Here is an 8,984-nt window from a genome sequence, read left to right as displayed (position 1 = left end):
GACATTTACACCCCTCACAGAGTGATCACCCCTCTCCCCCAAGTGACTGCCTGTCTGCTGGCATATACAGCTGTTACAGTTCCACTGACGACCTTCCTTGTGCAGGATGCCTGCCTCCTTACGCTCCTCCTCCCGTGACTACGTATATGAATACACACAGAGCGTGCCAAAAAAATGTGTACACACTTTAAGAAAGGAAAACACTGTATTAAAATTATGCTGATTGTAACCACTTTGAGCACCTCTTGTAACTGCGGAAGTCAAACGTGACTTGTATTCAACTTTTATTATCAGCGTATATTATTACAATTTTAATACATTTTTTCCTTTCTTAAAATGTGTATACATTTTTTGGCACCCTTGGCATATATATATATATATATATATATATATATATATATATATATATATATATATATTATAGTTGACACTCAGTATTATTCAGCTTCAGCTTCAGGTGTGCAGCGCAGTGGTCAGGCATCTATACCGTCCGTGCAGTGACCCCCCCGATAAGTCCAGTGCCCATCTGGCACCCTACATGATCTTTACAGTATCGATTATATTCCCCACACTGTATTTCATGGGGATATGATTGTTTTCTAAAGCACAATAAATATATATTGATTTTGCTGGGAAACATTCTTATGTAACATGGACTGGAAGTTGTTATAATTGTCCTCAAATTCATTGCTTAGTAAATCTGTACAATTTTCCTGTGGTCGTTCGGCTTCTCACTGAATTCTTGTTCCCACAGCTCTGAGTTACTGGACTTCAGTTTCAGTCTCAGTCTCTCGGCACAGTTACTGGGGTAACAACCCCAGGGAGGGGCTGCCCGGTTCCTGGGCAGCTGGGGGATCTACTGGGACCCCCTTCCTAGGAGGGAGGGCCAGTCTGATGCTGGGGCTGCCTGGTCCCAGGCAGGTGGGACGTGCACATTTGATGAGGGACTTTGGGGTGTAAGGGTTTGAGAGTTTGATGCCACAAAAATTTCCAAATGCTTATTTGCAATACATTTTCTTAATCTTGGCTGATTAAAATTAAAACGAAAACTTTCCCATTAAGAGTCCACCCAAAAGGAATTTAATCAAAATGTTTTCAAGTTTTTTTTAATAGGCTCTATAAAACTTGATTAGAGTGTCATGATTATAAAATGCACAAATTTCCAAAGAAACTGGTAAAATGTTAATTGAAAATACATTTAAATGACTCTAGAATGTAAAGATGCAGGAAGTTGCCATAATTGTTGCCACGCTCTCCAAGTATCCTTTCACTCCAGGGAAGGTGAGGATCAGAGCTGGAGAGCACACACTGCCTGGTCTGCACGTGGCAGAACTGTCAGATGGGAAAAGCAGAGAAAAGTCTGTCGGAAGCCACACATCATTCTCTTCCTCACTTGACACAGTTTCTGGGCCTGTGTTTGGAGAGCACACTATTGCCCTCACACTATTGCTCTGTCAGCATCTGGTGTCTCCTAATTTCTCAGAGGGGAACTGGGAGGACAGTTGTTAGAAGCAGCCTGCCAATTATTCCAGAAAAACAATGGAGAAGCCGGAAGGGTCCGTTACCATCACCCGTGCCCCTGTTACCTGAAAAGGAGTACTTTAGTGCGCTTTGTTTCATCTGCTGATCCATCATTCATGGTGGGTGTGTATACATCTTGTATAAAATGAGTCTGTGTTAAGATAATGACAGTCATCTTCACTGTTTCCACGACTCAGCAAATTATTTTGACTTCAAAGATATTACCAGTGTGTTTGCAATAATCCTTTTTTTTCTTGAATGACTTATTCTTGTAGGATAGTGACTGCATAATTCTTTCTTCTTGTAATGTTGACTAATTTTACAATCACCTGCCAAACTCAGTCTCGTGACGACACCACATACAGTATCACTCCTTTCCATTCGGTCAGTGAGTGACCTGTTTTCCTTTAGCTACATGCATGTATTTTTAAACATCTATGTAAAATGTCTCTGTAGAAATGTGAGGACAAAAAAGGAAAAGCTAATCCTTTACAAATCTCTTCACAAGTTCAAGGCCAATTGACTGCCATGTAATTGGCGTTGCAGTGACAGGTATGTGGGGTCCTAAGTGACCCTGCAAATAGAGGTGGGTTTGCATGCTCAGCTGCCAGGAAACCTTCTGACAGGAAGTGGGTCAGACACCTACACTGCATCGAGGAGAACAGACCCCAGATCAGAACTCAGTAGAAAACGGAAGAGCAGCCGACGTCAAGACACAAAAACCCACAAAGCTGAGGGTTTTCAGAGCTCTGTGCAGCAATGTCCATTTTATGTGAGGAGCTCTCATCCCCCTGGGACTGTTAGCCGGAAGTGATTTCGCTGACACAGAACTGGAGCACTTTAGGAGGGGAGGGAGAAAAGAATGTGCCCACAAAGCTCCCAACTACCAGGTGAGTGACTCTCCCCTCAGAGTCACCACCAATCTGATTATCGTATTTGTTATCTCCTGTGTTTACCTGACACGCATTCGTTATTATTTTAAGGAGGGAAAGGAAACAGCTGACACCTGCTGAGCACTTGCCCTGGGCCAGGCATGATCTCACTGAAGGTTTTCTCGTCCATCGGAAGCATCTGCCACCGATCTGGATCCTGTCGGGGCAACAGGGGTGTCAGGGGGGCACCCATACTGCAGGAATCCAGGGGTGTGGGGGGGGCCTGCTGGTGGCAAACCCACTGCCTCACTCGTCCTGTCCTGTCCACATGGTAGCGTGTCCCTGGGGGGCCGCTCCAGGGCACACTTGGCTACAATGTCCCCTTTATGAAATGTGAGTGAAAGGTTCAGATGACAAACCATTTGGCACCTAAATTATCTCTGTCAGCATCTGTGTCACTTCCTCCTTGGTCAGTGTGGGCGCCTTGTCCCCTGACATTGGACAGACCCCTGCCCTCTTTCACTAGGTCATTTCTTCCTCGTTTTCAGTACAGACCATAATAAAATTAAAAAAGTAGTATTTTTTGTGATTTAAAGTAAGACTGCTCCATTAAGCAGTATTTCAAAATATTTTCCCAGTTCCATCTGTCTCTGCAGTTCATCTTAATTGTAATAATAAGTGTATTTACTCAAAACGCATTCATATATGAAACACTTAAGATTTGTATGTGGCATTATTGTGATGTTCATTTATGTACTCACAGATTATTATTTTTCAGAAAGGTTTTAATGTTAAAACAAATGACGGCCATAATTAGTTAATTAAAATCAAATTAGAGAAGTGAAGGATTGCCCGAGATAAGCAAAGTGTGATTATAATAAGAATCAAAATGTTCATTGTGTTTGATCTTTAAATTTCATTCTCAACTTTCTACCAATTCACAAAAAGCAGGAGGGAGGGGAAACAAGATAAATCAGAGCTCTTGTGAGAAGTGGAAAAGCGTAACAGTCCCCTGTAGAAGCAGAGGTTTTCTTCACATTTTATTATAAATAGTTCATGATAGGACATTAAATAGTGTTCTATGCTGCTGTGTTTACAGCAGACACAAAGTGTGTTTCACTTGACTCTTCCCTGGAGGTGAAATCTGACAAGTGTATGTCCTTGACCACGATTCTGGCATTTCTTTACATGCTGATTCTTCCCCAGGCTTCTTTGGACTGAGGAGTCAGCCTCACTCATGGATGCTTGTTGGGAGATGAGAACTCCTGAGAGGGTCTCAGACTAACCCGTGAGAACGGGCCCTAATCAGGGGCTCTCGGCGTCCAGGGGCTTGTGAAAACTTCTGTCTTGTCCTCTATTTGGATTCTGAACACGCAGTGGGCCTCCCCCCAGTAAATCCGATACAGCAAAGAGAAGCCTGCGTTCTTCCCTTTAAAGGAGAGCGCACACAGCCGGAGGCAGTTCTCTTTTCTTTGCGATTGCACAGCCCAGTCTACAGGAAGAAAGGTTTGTGATGAGATAAGTGTAGTTGTGAGAAAAGACATCACAGGGGTTTTCCTTCTAGAAAGATTGAGATTTAATCACCTGAAGCTGCTTTTGTAGCCGCTGGCGAGGGCGTGAGCCTCATGGTTGGGAGCAAAAGCCTGTGGAGACCGCAGTGAACTAGACACTGCTGCACACTCGCTGCCTGGGACAGAGGTGAGCCTCACACGCGTGGAAGCTCCTTCTGCCCCTGGGGCTTGTGTTGCGCTGTCTATAGAAACACCAGGCCTTAAGCACCAGAACAGGACATGTGGGGAGAGATTATAGCTGCTGAGTCCGTGAGAAGGAGGAAGAGGCTTCTTCAGGTCTCCGGGGAAGGAGGCCAGGAGGTCCCACCCCAGGGAGAGGACGCTGGGAAATCAAAGCTGGCATTTCTGTGTCAGGAACTGGCAAATCGTTAAGTGTAATGAAAAAGATACTGGCTAGGAGAGCTCCCGCTTTTATCGATGGAGAATTTACAGTAGGAAATGACCTGTCTGTTGCAAAACACAAACTAGAAAAATGTCAAATGTGTGTGTGTGTGTGTGAGAGAGAGAGAGAGAGAGAGAGAGAGAGAGAGAGAGAGAGAGAGAGACCCTATTTTGCCAACAATAACTGAGGGGAGAAGCAAGGAGGTGAGGCCACGTTAGCCCACCACACAGCCTGGAGGCACCTTCAGGAGGGGCGATGGGGAAGGGCCCGCAGGGGGAGGTGGCACTCCTGAGCGCAGGGGACTGGACTTCTCCCTCGTGTTTATGTCCCGGGGACACGTAGCTGCTCTCTGCTCTGAACAACACGGAGCGCACCCATCCCTTCGCCTCCCCCCCACCTTCTTCTTACAACATCGCCCTGACACACGGAGGAAAGCCCTGGCGGCCGAGAAGAGAAGGCTGCCTGCTGGAGAGCGTGGGGCTTGTGCACCGCGCAGTGTGACAGCCCGTCCTGTTCTGTTTCTCTTGCCTCCAACAGAAGTTCAATTTCCATATTCCAGAGCTTCAGCTACTGCCCTGATTGGCCAGTGGCACCGTGTCTGGCTGGTTTGTACAGAGAAACTAGCCCCCTCTGAGCACAGGCAGGGTTTGGGCCCTGCTGCAGACCACACAGACTCAGATCCCTGGACAGGGGTCAGCAGGGCGCATCTGCCCTCCCTCTGGGCTTCCGAGCAAGGGCAGAGCTCCGCGTGCACCGGACCCCGTGCCCACTCAGCAAACTGTCCAATTGCCCGTTCCCCGACTGACTGCCAGACTCTCGCTAACACCACTGCCCCTCGGCGGCCTGTCCCCAGTCAGCGCCGCTGCATCCTGCACCCATTCTCATTTAACTCAGGGTAGGTGAAGTTTGTGGAAGACCATGACCCAACGGGGTGGATGACCTGCCGGGTCATCGCACCTGGGAGAGGCCAGGCCCGAGGACAGGACGACCACCTGAGGACGCAGTAGTGCTGGGGACGCTGGCCTGCCTGTTCCCTGTGACCCACTTTCTGGTAAAGTTCCAAGGGCAGCAAAGATGCTGGGCTCCAAACACAAGCAGAGGGGAGCACCCACCGACTGAGTCCCAGAGGGCTTCTCGGTGAGTCGGACTCTAAGACCTCTCACACTGACTCTAAGCTGCTTCTCATAAAGCAAAGGAAACTGAAAGTCAGGAGGTGTCGGGGTCAGCCAGCAGCCACCCCCCCTGACAGGAGCCATTCTGGAGCGCTGAGACACTGCGAATCCGGCAAGCACTCTGCTTTAGTCAGCCACCACTCACCTGGGAAGATTCAGCACTCTTACTGGGTTGTTGAAATCGTAATAACGATCTGAAGGCCAGACAAGTCTCACAAATCACTAACTAGAAACTGTGTATTCTAGATGCAAAGCTCAGTGATGGGAGTTTTGAAGGCAATTAGGAGACAGGAAACTTAGTCCCTGTTTTAAAAGCAGCTACTAGCTCTGTGAACAACCATACACGCTAGAAATTACAAGTACTTTGTGTATAAAAGAAGAGTGAGGAAGGTCAGTTTATGAGAAATTGCAATGAAAAGAACAATTAATATAGAAAAAAAGGAATGACTTGGACTGTAGGCATTTCAGAGAAAAGATTTATTGTCACGTGGAATTTAAGTTCAGTGATGGAGGATGGATGCTGGTAGGAGTACATCCTACTTTACACAGCAGATGTGCCAAAAATGTATAATTATCTTATTCAAGTCAAAGGTTGTACATCGACGGCAGGTGGCTACCGTCTCTATGTCAAGTTCACTGACAAGAGGCTTTGCTTCTGCTGCAACCTCAGTACCGAAGCTCTCCCCTCTTTGAAGGTCCCAGAAATCAAGTCGTACCCTTTGTCATGCGGCCACCTGTCCTGGGCACTGCTCTCCTAATTCTTGTCACCTGCTAATCTCCTTTCCCTTCCACTCATGGGCCTTCTTTCTCTTTCTCTCTCCCTACCCTGTCTTTTCCTCATTCCACTTAATAAGCAAAAATCCCTCAAGGGGTTGTGTCCTTTTGTGGGAAAAAAACACAAAACTAGGTAAACATGTTGTCTGGGAAAATAAATTTCCCCTTAGTGAAGAATGTATATGCTTGGAAACCAAGTTGGAATAGTGAGGGGAAAGTAAATGCATAGCAACATGTAAATTAGCACCGCAGCTAATTATCCTGCCATATGGAAAACTGACATGCTGGGAACGCCATGTTGGGGAAGAAATCCCCCAAGAGTGGTGTGGTCAAGGAGGGTTACGAGACAAAGATTAACCTGTCTCCTATGCATTCAGATTCTCTAAAAGAAAGTTCAAACAGTAAAAGGTTTTTCTAAATATTCTAAATTAATATTAACGTTTAGTTTGGGCAGATTGACAGAACACTGGGTTCAAGGGGAAAGGACTATGCATATCACTCTGGCTAATGAAGATCATTTAATTTTTTTAGCAAAAGAATGGTTTAGTCAAAACAGTGTTTTAAAAATCATTGAAGGTTAGAAAACAGGCTGATTGAGGAAGGGAAAGGCTAAAAGAAGGACAGGTGAGTAGACAGTCAGGCTGATACACGTAAGGGATTTTCCTTTATAGCATATTTTGTTTACCATAGTTGTGTCATGTGAAATCTTGTAAATTAAAGCACTATTGGGTTGACTGACAAAGTTGGGGGCGGTACATTAATAGGAAAAGGGAGTGAGAGATTTTATAAAAAGATGACATTGAGAGGAATTCAGAGTGCAGGTGCTGACTGTGAATTAGTATAGAAAATGTGACCAATTATTCATAAGAGAATTTAAAATAGAAACGATATTGCAAATCAGTTAATATCCTGAAAACTTGAAGAGACCTGGAGGTCAACATTGTTAAAACCTCACCGCTTGGAGGAGACATTCGAAAAGTGAGCAAAGCAGAACAAAAATCTCTATTTAGATTCATTAGGTCTCAAATGCCAATGACACTGGGGTGTTGAACGATGACAAAGTTTTTGTGTTTGCATGCAAAATGCAAATTAATTGGGCAAAATTAATTTCCATTTTAATTAATTTTAAATTTAAAGTCATATGCTTTATATTGGCAGAATGCCTCACACTTTTTTGTTTGTTTTTTTGTTGAATCTCAAATTGGGAATTGAGGGTTATTAGACTGCATTAAAAAGGGTGTCTAGTAGCCTAGACTAGAATTAGCAGTTATTACAAGAAAAAAATAATCTCTGCATTCTGCTTTCCTAAATGTTCAGGGTACTTAAAAAGGTATTATTATTATTATTATTATTATTATTATTATTATACTCATATACATAGAAATGAAAACTTCATTTGCTTTTCAAGTTTGGTATGATAAATAATTCTTAGTCAAGTATGTTTCATGGAACGGTCAATCCAGAGCCTTGGGTACCACTGTAGCTCTGAGCTCTGAGATCTCAGCTTCTTACATCTTAGCCTCACTTCATAAGCCTTATATTTTAATTTCCAAAATATAAGATTTTGAACCAGAACCAGAGATCCCACATTAGAGCCAGTGGGTCTTAGGCTGTTCGGGCTGCTGTAACGGAATACCTCTGACAAGGTAGCTTGTGAATAACAGTCTCTTATTTCTCCTGTTCTGGGAGTGCTGGATGGGGGCAGTGTGGTGGGGAGAGGGCCGTCCCCCCGAGAGACTTCTCACTGTGTCGTTACAGCGTGGAAGGCGGGCTCTGGGCTCTCTGTTATAAGAGCACTGACCCAGTCATGCCTGCTGCTGCCTCACAATCTCATCACCTCCTGACAGCAGCACCTTTAGGGGTGTGGGGACAGAGCCAGGAATGCAGTTTCCAGGCTCTCGGCCTCACATAGAAAGGTGTTGGCTCAGATAGTAAATGGCCATCAACTGTGATTGCATGGCCATCAGCTGTGGCTAGTTGGCCGTCAGCTGTAACCAGTGAGCCATTGGCCACTAATATAACTGCTGTGGCTACGCTAGCAGCAAATGGGGGCTAGCAAGAAGCTGGTGGCTGGGCCTGCTCGCAGTGCAGTGAGGGTTGCGAACGGTGTGACTCCTGCTTCCTGTTTCTCCAACCCAACCACCAGCGAGAATATGGTAGTATGTCTCCTCTACCTATGGCTCCGTGGGTGTTCCTTTTTGGCCTCACCATGTCCTGCGTTCTTATGTGAGGAGCGGGAGCAGAGACCCCGCAGGCCGCCCCGCACGACAAATGGCGCAGCGAGCAGGGTCTCCTACATGACGCCCCGCACGACAGGGGGATAGGACCCAACACAAGTTTGGGGGAACATGTTCAGATCAGACAAGATGGCAAAAGTGATTTGCTTGGCTCATGGTGTTAATTGTTTTAAATATTCCAAGGTCAAAGAAAATTTTACATCAAAATCTAGATGTGCAGCTTCTTTTGGGTCCTGTCTCAGGTGTTGGGTCCTGTTTGCAGGTGTCAGACTGTAAGTAAAGCCCCATCAGCTCTACCTATGTTTGTGACCTGGTCCTCACAGGGATTGAAGTTAAACCCTAGTCTAGAAGATGACCTGAATCTCTCCTTGGACGCTGTCAGGGTGGGATATTCACGCAGGTGGATGTCTATACACGTGTTTTTAACTTAGTTTTACAAATAATTTACTTCATTA

Source organism: Rhinolophus sinicus, chromosome 15, assembly GCF_057876585.1.
Source record: "Rhinolophus sinicus isolate RSI-liver-muscle chromosome 15, RSI-T2T, whole genome shotgun sequence".
Classification (NCBI taxonomy): Eukaryota; Metazoa; Chordata; class Mammalia; order Chiroptera; family Rhinolophidae; genus Rhinolophus; species Rhinolophus sinicus.
This window is presented reverse-complemented; position numbering follows the sequence as displayed.